Source organism: Solanum stenotomum, unplaced genomic scaffold (assembly GCF_019186545.1).
Source record: "Solanum stenotomum isolate F172 unplaced genomic scaffold, ASM1918654v1 scaffold8538, whole genome shotgun sequence".
Taxonomy (NCBI): Eukaryota; Viridiplantae; Streptophyta; class Magnoliopsida; order Solanales; family Solanaceae; genus Solanum; species Solanum stenotomum.
This window is the reverse complement of record NW_026037233.1, coordinates 8,377-17,879: the sequence shown is the minus strand read 5'-3', so window position 1 is coordinate 17,879 and position 9,503 is coordinate 8,377. Positions and strand designations below refer to the sequence as shown.

The 9,503-nt window shown below is 30.3% G+C and overlaps 1 long non-coding RNA gene across 1 annotated transcript; it reads left to right on the top strand.

The window, feature by feature from the left end:
- The first annotated feature begins 3,168 nt into the window (after window positions 1-3,168).
- LOC125853063 (uncharacterized) lies at window positions 3,169-5,304 on the top strand. The gene is made up of 3 exons (XR_007445113.1): window positions 3,169-3,273; window positions 3,597-3,645; window positions 5,167-5,304. It is a non-coding gene; the product is annotated as an uncharacterized LOC125853063 (long non-coding RNA).
- Window positions 5,305-9,503: the final 4,199 nt, after the last annotated feature.

Genomic DNA, 9,503 nt, shown 5'->3' with positions numbered 1-9,503 from the left:
GAGTTCAAGACAAGTAAACTAGACCTGTCGTTATCATATTTTTATGGGGAAAAGGGTCAAAAATACCCCCTCAATTTTGATGAATTTCATTGTCATTTCTGAACTAATTGTAGAAGCTAAGTTTTCACAGCCCTCTGGCAATCCAGCTTCTTTACAAGGGAATTCAGTTGTCCGGATGCTAATATCACTGCCAAGCTCTCTATCTTTTTGGATTGTTTTTGAGAATTTAGTCGCGCTGAGAGGAGTCGTGATGTTTGTTACCTTCACACCATGCCTGGAAAATTGCCTGGCCATGTCTACTAATGGTATCATGTGGCCTGGAGCCATCATTGGCAAAAAGTACACATGAAGTTGATCAGCTCTTTTATCCATAGTTTTGCTAAGATAAGTATGTAAAAAGAATGGTGTATTAGAAGTTGATCATTGCTGACTCTTTCCTACAATTAAATATGAGTGACGTGCAAGAAAAGTAAAAATTCTATAGTTTATATGATTTTTTCATGTCTAGATGGGATTGATCTTTGGCATATTTTTCTAGTCGTCATGTGCTCCAGTGTTTTCTTCTTTCTGTCTGGCTGAGGTTTTAGAGAGTACTGATAGGTTTGAATTGTTTAATATAGTTGCCCTGTTGCACAGACTTGATTGGATCAAATTAGACATTGTAAAATCATTTTACCAAACACACCATTTCCACTCGCTCCACACACACAAAATCACCTTGGAAGCGTCATCCTAAATGGCCTCTACAATACCGCAATTCAAATTTAGTTGAGGCTCCAATGCAAGCACCGAACATCGGACGAAAAATTAAAAAAAAAAAAAAAAATCGCTCCCTCCATGCACCAAACTATTTTAATTTATCATAATTAAGTATATATATACACACACTAGGGGTTTACACAAATCGTGATTATGTTGAAGTAATAGAATTTTTTATAACACGGTGGAAATTGGAAAAGTTTGAGGGGTTGACAGCAGTGGCGGAGGCAGAAATTCTATCAAGGGGTTCAAATAAAATACAGGCGAAATCTTGAACCCCATAAATCATTGAGCTACTCCTTTGACATATGCTCAGGGGGTTCAATTTTAAATATATACACGTACACAAAAAAATTGATCTTATATATATAGTGTAATTTTTTTTCCGATGACCCCCCTCGACACAATCTACATCCGCCACTGGTTGACAGGTGAGGCGAGGCGTGCACAAGATTTTGTGTGCAAATTTCCACTTATGATCAAGAAGTTGGAAAATCAAGCTAAGAAATCCGAGCCGCGTTGAGTGAAGTTTAGTTGGATTTTCAACAAAGAAGTGAGTGATTAGATAAATTGATATGTAAGAAAGATGTAAAACAAAACCGTCTGTTAAGCTGCTAAAATAAACTTATTTGACATGTATTTCTTAATAAAAGTGTTCTCTGAAAAAGTATTTTGAAAGAGTATAATATATAATTTGTATAAAACTAAATCATTTGAGAAGTGTTTTTATTGTTAGTTTGTCTTTAATCAACAATTTCATAAGAGTCTGTTTGGTATTGTTGCTAAAAACTGCTTATTTTTAAAAGTATTTTTGAATAAGAGTATATAAAAATTTAACAAAAATGAATAAATTACTATTATATAAAAATAAAAAATAAAATTTAAAATGAAACTTAACCAAGCTTATGTGATATGTTAATTAACTAATAAGAGATAAATTGATAAATATATATGTATAAATGACATGGTTTGGTCAACCGATCTACATTCACAAAAGAAAATAAGCAATCCACTATATAAATATATAAGAATACAAATTATAGAGAGAAATAACCTCACTCTGAATAAAAAGAGGTTCAGACAAATGGTGATTGGTGATTTTGACGTCATAACATCTATAGATGAATTAGGCCACTTAGCATGACTAACATCATGCATTCCCAAGAAATTGTCCGAGGTATTAAGAAGCCAAATTCGGGAGTTAATGTGGTTATCATGCTTGACATATTTAAAGTTTACGATATGGTCACATAGCCTTTCACATACATCATACTTAGAAGAATAAGATTCAATGAAACTATTATAAATACGATCTGGAAAATCATATCTAAAATAATAATAATTGATATACTATTATAATAGATGGAACTAGATATGGCTTTTTTCAATTTTCTTGAGGCTTTAAATAAGGTGACCCTTATCACCTTCTCTATTCATTCTTGTGGCGGATTACTTTCCCGAAATTTTTTATAGTTGTATTATATATATATATATTTTTACTATATAGAAGCATGATGACGACCGGACGACCAATGGCAAAATAGATATTAAACCAATCTTACAAGGGCAAAATTGTAACTATAAAAATATATTAACAATCCTAAAGNAGTTTAGGGGAGGACCAAAAGTGCACCAATATTGCAAACATGAGGGACTATTAGTGCTCCATGTGAAAACTCAAGGATGACTTTGAGTCTTAATCCAAAAATGAGGGACTATTTTGGGCTTTCTCTCTAAAATATTTGATTACCAATATTTACGAATAAACACAAGCTAAAAGTTAAAATAAGTTTAGATTCTCAAAAAACAAGAACTCATATAAAAAAATTAAAAATAAATAAAATATTAATAATGTGAATATTCATGTTGTTTATTTTGATATTTACTTTTTAGTAGATGATATTTTTATATATACTATATAGAAGCATGATGACGACCGGACGACCAATGGCAAAATAGATATTAAACCAATCTTACAAGGGCAAAATTGTAACTATAAAAATATATTAACAATCCTAAAGACTTTTTGGTATATGTTCCTCCGGAAGAATCTTCATCTTTCCACTCTCACTCTCCGCCAACAACTTTTCTAAAATAATCTGAAAGTATTACCGATAAAAATCGTCTCCTTTCTCTCCTAATATTGATTTCAATCCCTCTCCGGAGATTCCTTCATGGAGGATCATTTGAACAAGTTACTGATGAATGCTTCATTTTTCTGGATTTTATGAAGCAAAATTCAATTTATAACTGGAGCATAATTCTTGTAACTTTCTTAGTTAGATAGTAAGACTCTAGGTAGTTTCGAAAATATCGAATTCATCAAAAAATAAAAATAAAAATAAAATTGAAACTCTATTTTTCTCCTATCTTATTTTTTCTTTCAATTCTATGTTTGTTTATATTTATTGGGTAAGACTTTTTGCACTTCAACTATAGTAAATAATTAGTTTGATCAAGGTAGAAGAGTATGTAAATTGATTGAATACTACATGTCGGAGAAACTGCAACTGGGTAAGTATTATTTTTTTCTCGGTTGTCTATTGCTACTTCAGAAATTTTTTGTCCTCCCTCTCCCCTTCGCTACATCAAAGCATTGTGTTTGTGATTTCTTTCCTATTCTGTTTTTTCTTAATTTCTTCTGCAATTATTTGTCTGCTTCGATTATTTTACCTTATTTTTTTGATGGGTTACATTTGAAATTTTTTATCCTTTTATTGGTGTATTGACTATTGATAAATGTTGTATTTGCAAAGTTACCTTCACCCTCCTTTTATTTATGATTGTGTTGTCTGTTAGAACTTAGATGAAAATTTTCATGTCCTCTATCTTGCTAGCTCTCGTGGATTCGGCTATGTCACCGTTGCTACAGTTGAGGATGCTAAGGTGATTTTGGTTTTATTTTGATTTTCATGTTATTGTTGTAATCATGTTTGTTTACTGATCTCAATTAAAATTTTCTTACACGATGTGGCCCTGTTTCTTGTGGTTTTGTTATTAATTTAACTCATCATTTATGTATTTGTATGTTGTAGAATGCATTATTTAATGCGCACTGTCATGAAAATAGAATGCTAGAAGTGAAGATACACTGCTCTTACACTTTCTTGACAAATCTTTCATTGCAAAATAGAAACGCCATCAAAAGAACGATCAAGGGTAAATTCGTCATTTTGCTCAAAGACAAAAGAAAAGAATCAGACTTTTCTTGGCCTTTCTAGAACACTCGGTCGTTTCATTTCTTTGTTCCAACAATGGAGAATATCTAGAAGACTCCTCCCAAGTGTCCGTCCATAATTTTCTTTCATCCAAACTTAAATTCAAGGGCCTACTCATTAACTTCGTCTTCGTATCTGAACGTGCATTCTTAGGTCAGCTTTTGCCTCAATATTTGCCCTGATCTTCTTTTAGAAAAGATTAAATTTCCAATATCATAACTTTAAATTCATAGCTGTTGTGGTTATTGTTCTACCCAACACTCTCTTCTATGTTCTCTTTGATTTTTCATACGGTACTGCAAAATCAAATTCGTTTTTTCTCTCAATATTTTCACAATCTTATTCTGGTAGCGTTCACAATTTCAATTTTATGGGTTAAATTCATGTCTGCTACTGTTATTGTTCTATCTGTTACTATTATTGTTCTGTCACATTAATTTTCTTCCTTTCGGTCTTCATTATTGCTTGTTCTCGAACAAGAGAAATTGAAGAATGCAATTAAAAATTAATAGCTAAAAAAATTGTATTGTAATTGAGATTCAAAATTCAATAATAGGGGTAAAAAATGAATATTTGTGAAGAATGCGGTGTGAGCTTTCAAAGTCGGCTCATTTGAAGTAGCATATGCGAAGTCATTCACTCGAGATTATTGTTGTTGCATAAATTTTGTCAATCTCCATTTGTGATGTTATTACACACAAGTTACTTTGCCTAAAGTTTAGTTTTTGAGATTGTTTTCATCAAATTTATTTGTTGATTTTAATATAGATTATTATTAAAAAATAAGTTCAAAAGCGTTCCATGACAAAACATACTATGTCAATAGTGTTTTGAAAAGTCATACCAACTCCTTGAACATATCTACATTCTAGACTAGATACAACTGTGGAATCAAAGAAAAAATGATCTAATTGTTTGTTATATAGTTTTAAAAATAATCGTGATGTCCGTGTCAGCTTGCTTTTATGCACCGTGACTAATTTCACGGGTTGACCTTATTTGTTTTTTCTATGTGTAAAAATTTATAGATTTCATGGTTCATTTTTCTTGATATTAGGCTTAAATAAGTAGAACAAAATGGCTAAGAAATTCTTGAGTACAGAGCTAGCTGTCAAGCTTCATTACTGAAGAACTTATAGCATGTAAACTAATTTCTAAAAGTTCCTCAGATATATTGGTCTTTTTTTAGGAATTTTTCAATAGGAAAGCACCATTTCTCAAGGCAATATGGTAATGCCATTATCTATGAGCAACAATATCTATAGATGCATACCAATTTTTTAAATGTTTTTCCCACAAAATGATTAGTTGAGCATCTTTCAAAGAACTGCGGTCAGCCATACATCAAATGCAGTTGGTAGAACCCGTTCGACGATGCATTTCAAAGTAACTCGGTAAGAAATTCTTCTCATCCTTTCCGCAACTCTCTATGAGTTTAGTTGAACAATTTTTTTTAAAAGTTAAACAAGGAACTGATAGTATTCCTACTCTTTTCTGAACCACCACGAAGCCAAAAAAAATTAAAAGCTAAGCCTATATATGTCATGTACAAGCATGTAGTGGTAGAAACTAAAAGAGTTAATGTTGCTGAACTTCTTTTTTAAAAAAAAAAAAATTTTACCCTTAACTCTATGGGCCTGATTTTTATAATTAAAATGGTAAATGGAGAAGATTGTTGCTTGAAAGTTGTTACCGAATGAATTTACTACTACTGAATACCCCAGATGCCTAAATCAAGTATGCTGCATCTTACATTTCTATTTTTTTTTCTTTGTACATACAAGATATTTTCTACTTTGGCTATGTCATGGTACAAGTTCTAACACTCATTGTGTCGTGAATGTGTATACTAAGAGAATCACTAATTATTCCACCTCATTTCACCTTTGGAGTTGATGGAAGGTGTTGAGTTCAAACATCAAAAGGTACATATATATATTAACATTCGAAGTTTTAAATGTAAGAGAGTGACTTTGATGAGATTATATATTAGATGTCGACAAATGTATTTTAGGATGGATAAGATGGTTAATATATATTGTTAGTCATTTGACAAGCTATTCTCTATAGACGACTTACATTTTTGTTTTAGGATGAGAGTTGAGATGTAACATTATTAGTTTCAAGAAAAAAAATGAGAGTTGAGATGTTCTTACTCCTCCTCGAGATGTTACACTTATAAGACTAAAGAGGCAAATATGAATTCCTTTTCTTTCTTTCTAAATCAATGTGCTACATGAATTTTTTATTCCTCAACAGAAAGTGTTTAAGTACCATTAAGCTTTTCTAAATGGTATGAGTTTCATTATGCTATTGTTTTTGGCACATACAAATCTTCCTTAATCAAGATTCATTATGTCGGGTCCGTGCTTACAATATGCTTCTCCTTTGCATCACCCCCAAATAACATTTTCTAGGAGCATCTACAAGTGAGCTCCTAGAAATATAAAATATTGGGCCATCAGAGTAATCAGATACACAATTTGAACTAAAAGTACAAACAATATTTCTCAACAGATGTATTGTGCATTTCTTCTTAACTCTTGAGTTGCAAACTTAGCTTAGCACTTTTTATATGTCAAATGGTAATTTGTATATGTGCAGGAGAAAAAATCATGTCTGATGGTTCTAAGAATCGACTGAACAATGTTAAACCTTAACAAAGAATAAGATTAACATTTTTTTATCAAAAAAAAAAAGAAGGAATAAGATTAACATTTAAACTTATATCATCACTTTTTTCATTTCAACTTTTTTATATTTTGTTCTTTTAATTAGATTTTACAGTTGTGTTTGTTTCTTTAAGGGTATTTTCATGAATTTAAGGTTGTACAATAGAGATCAATGGTAACTTGGAACATGTTTATCTCTATTGAATGAATTTTATGATTATTCATCTTCATTTCTTCTATTATAGCTAAACTTGCTCAAACACGTATAATGTATTTTGATATTGATATTACAAAAATCAGGAAGGGAATTTATCAATGAAAAATTATTGAAAAAGTTGCCTAAAGTATCAACATTTCCTAATGGATTAGCCACATAAGGCAGTTGCATAATCTTTAGCCCAATTGAATGTACCTCATTTAGGACTTGATTAATCTAGAGTCTTCACTTTAATTGATCCACCAGTCTTGCTATATGTTACACTACTACATGTAATTGCGGTGCATTCTTTGTGATTGGATTTGATGGAAAAGCTTTTCTTGTCGACTCAAGTTATGAAGATTTTTTCCGAAGATCAGTTATACAATATCAATTACGTTGATATTTTTCTTTTCTATAAAGAAAACTAGGAATGGTCGACATAGAGATATATTAGACAATATACATTGAATAAGTCATACTGTAATTGGTCAAGATAATGTATAGTTTGCAGACTAAACTTTATGCTTATTGTATTTTCAGATTTATCTTTAGGTTTTTATTTATTTATTCCTAAAACATTTTATCTCTGCATCATTTGGAAGCTCTTCCTCTTATTAGTACCACATTAAATTTGAAAATTTCAGAGCTATGTCCAAGAGATTGCATTTTAATTGTGAATTTGATCATACTATGGATGCTCCTTCCTCGTGGTCACATTCATCACCTTCTGACCCTTAGTTATTCAAGTTTTTTGATGAACTTTGTGTAGATTTTCCAATATTAGATATTTGTATAGTTCTTTTATTACTTTTTTGAGGCAACATGTATAGTTTTAATCAATATAATCTTACATGATTTTGCTATGGATACCTTGACAAAATTAGTTGTAGGAACAAATGTTTCTATTGTAGTTATATTTAAACAGGACCCTAACGACTATTCTTTTCTTTACTTCTTTAACAGTAATAATATATTCACATTATATTTTCTCCGTGATTATGATTGTCTTTTCGCTATCTGAACCTTCATATGCTCTTCAATTCAATTCTTTTTGTTATAATGTTTATACATTAGAAGCTCAGATCTTAGATGTGTATCTGAGTTTTTTATTCCTTTTGTTTTTCTTTTTTTAGGGTATGACACCTTGCATTAGATTAATATACTTGGATGTTGTCACTACTATTGATCTAATGAACCTAAGGAGCAAGTACTAAGATCCTTTTTAATTTTAGGGACAATACTGAATTAAATTGGAAGTGCAAAATACACGTGATCTTAGATTAACTCATGAAGAGTACATAAAAAGCTGCAAATTGTCATGGTACTGAAATTTTGTGAACAAGTAGCTTCATGCTATATGACGGTTGCTTAAAAAATACTGAACGTTTCAAACCTATCAATTATATATATATAAGAATCTTTTTTGGTGATATTATTTATTCATGATGTGAAATAAAGTTTCAAGTGGCTAGGTACTGAATTAGCAGTGTTGTCTTTATCCCTGTTTTCTTTTTTTGATTGACAAATTTTAATATATTTAGATTGAAATGTATTTTTGAACATATTATTTGATTAATTATTTTTCTGAATAATACAAGTGGTGATGAAAACTTATGTTTTCTAGAGATTGTGTGTTGATCTGTTTAACAACATTTTTGGTAGCTTAATTAGGAGATCATTAATACATTTATTCATGTTGTGCAGTTTGAATCTACATTGTTTGTTTACTTTTTCTTATCAAATGTTGTAAGAACTTTTAGTTTCTTATTTTACTTAAACTTTCATACAAACAACAAAGGGCTATTGGCCTTCCTCCATACCTAAGAGGCAATTTTGTAGTATATTTGTAAATATAAATTTGCATTCCTTACAATTTTGTAATACAAATAATTTGTTTCAAATATTTCACGATAATTAAATTTTTCTCAAGTAAAATGTATCAAAAAATTTCATTAACCAATTTGTTGGGCCCGATGCTGATCTAGTATATATATATATATATATATAGAAAGCAAGAAGGCGGAGTTGGAAGAGACATGAGGGCTTACAATTTGGAAGTCGGTAAAATAGAATTAGTATATCCTGAATTGTCAACAAGTCTTATACTTGGATATCATCATCATTCATAATTTGATCCAAATAGTTATAGTTGATTATGTTTCAATTACATTCAAATAATTACATATAAATGCATTTGCAAAATTGTTCAATAAGGATTAAATGTATTTACATTTAGTGTCAGTGTTGTTATAAAATTTGTTTTGGTTAATTTGATTATTTATTTTAGTTTAAGGAATTGCAAACTGAAATACTGGGAAATACAAAAATTACCTATCGTTTACTAATTTAAAAATATCTTTATCTCTTCCTCCTAAAATATTTTACCAAACACCAAAAAATTCAAGGAAAAACTTCAGAATATAGCAAACATCCATATATATTCAAGAAAAATAGCTACATTTTATCAGTGCCGGCTCTATGCTTTGGGAATTAAGGCTTTTGCCTTAGGCCCCCAAATTTCGGGGGCCCCATCAAGAATAAATTATGTGTTAAAATTTTTATAGAAAAAATTGATTATTTATGATAAAAAGTCTATATTTTTTAAAAAATATATTAATTTACCCACTTTAACATCTTTTGTACTTTGTTAAAAAT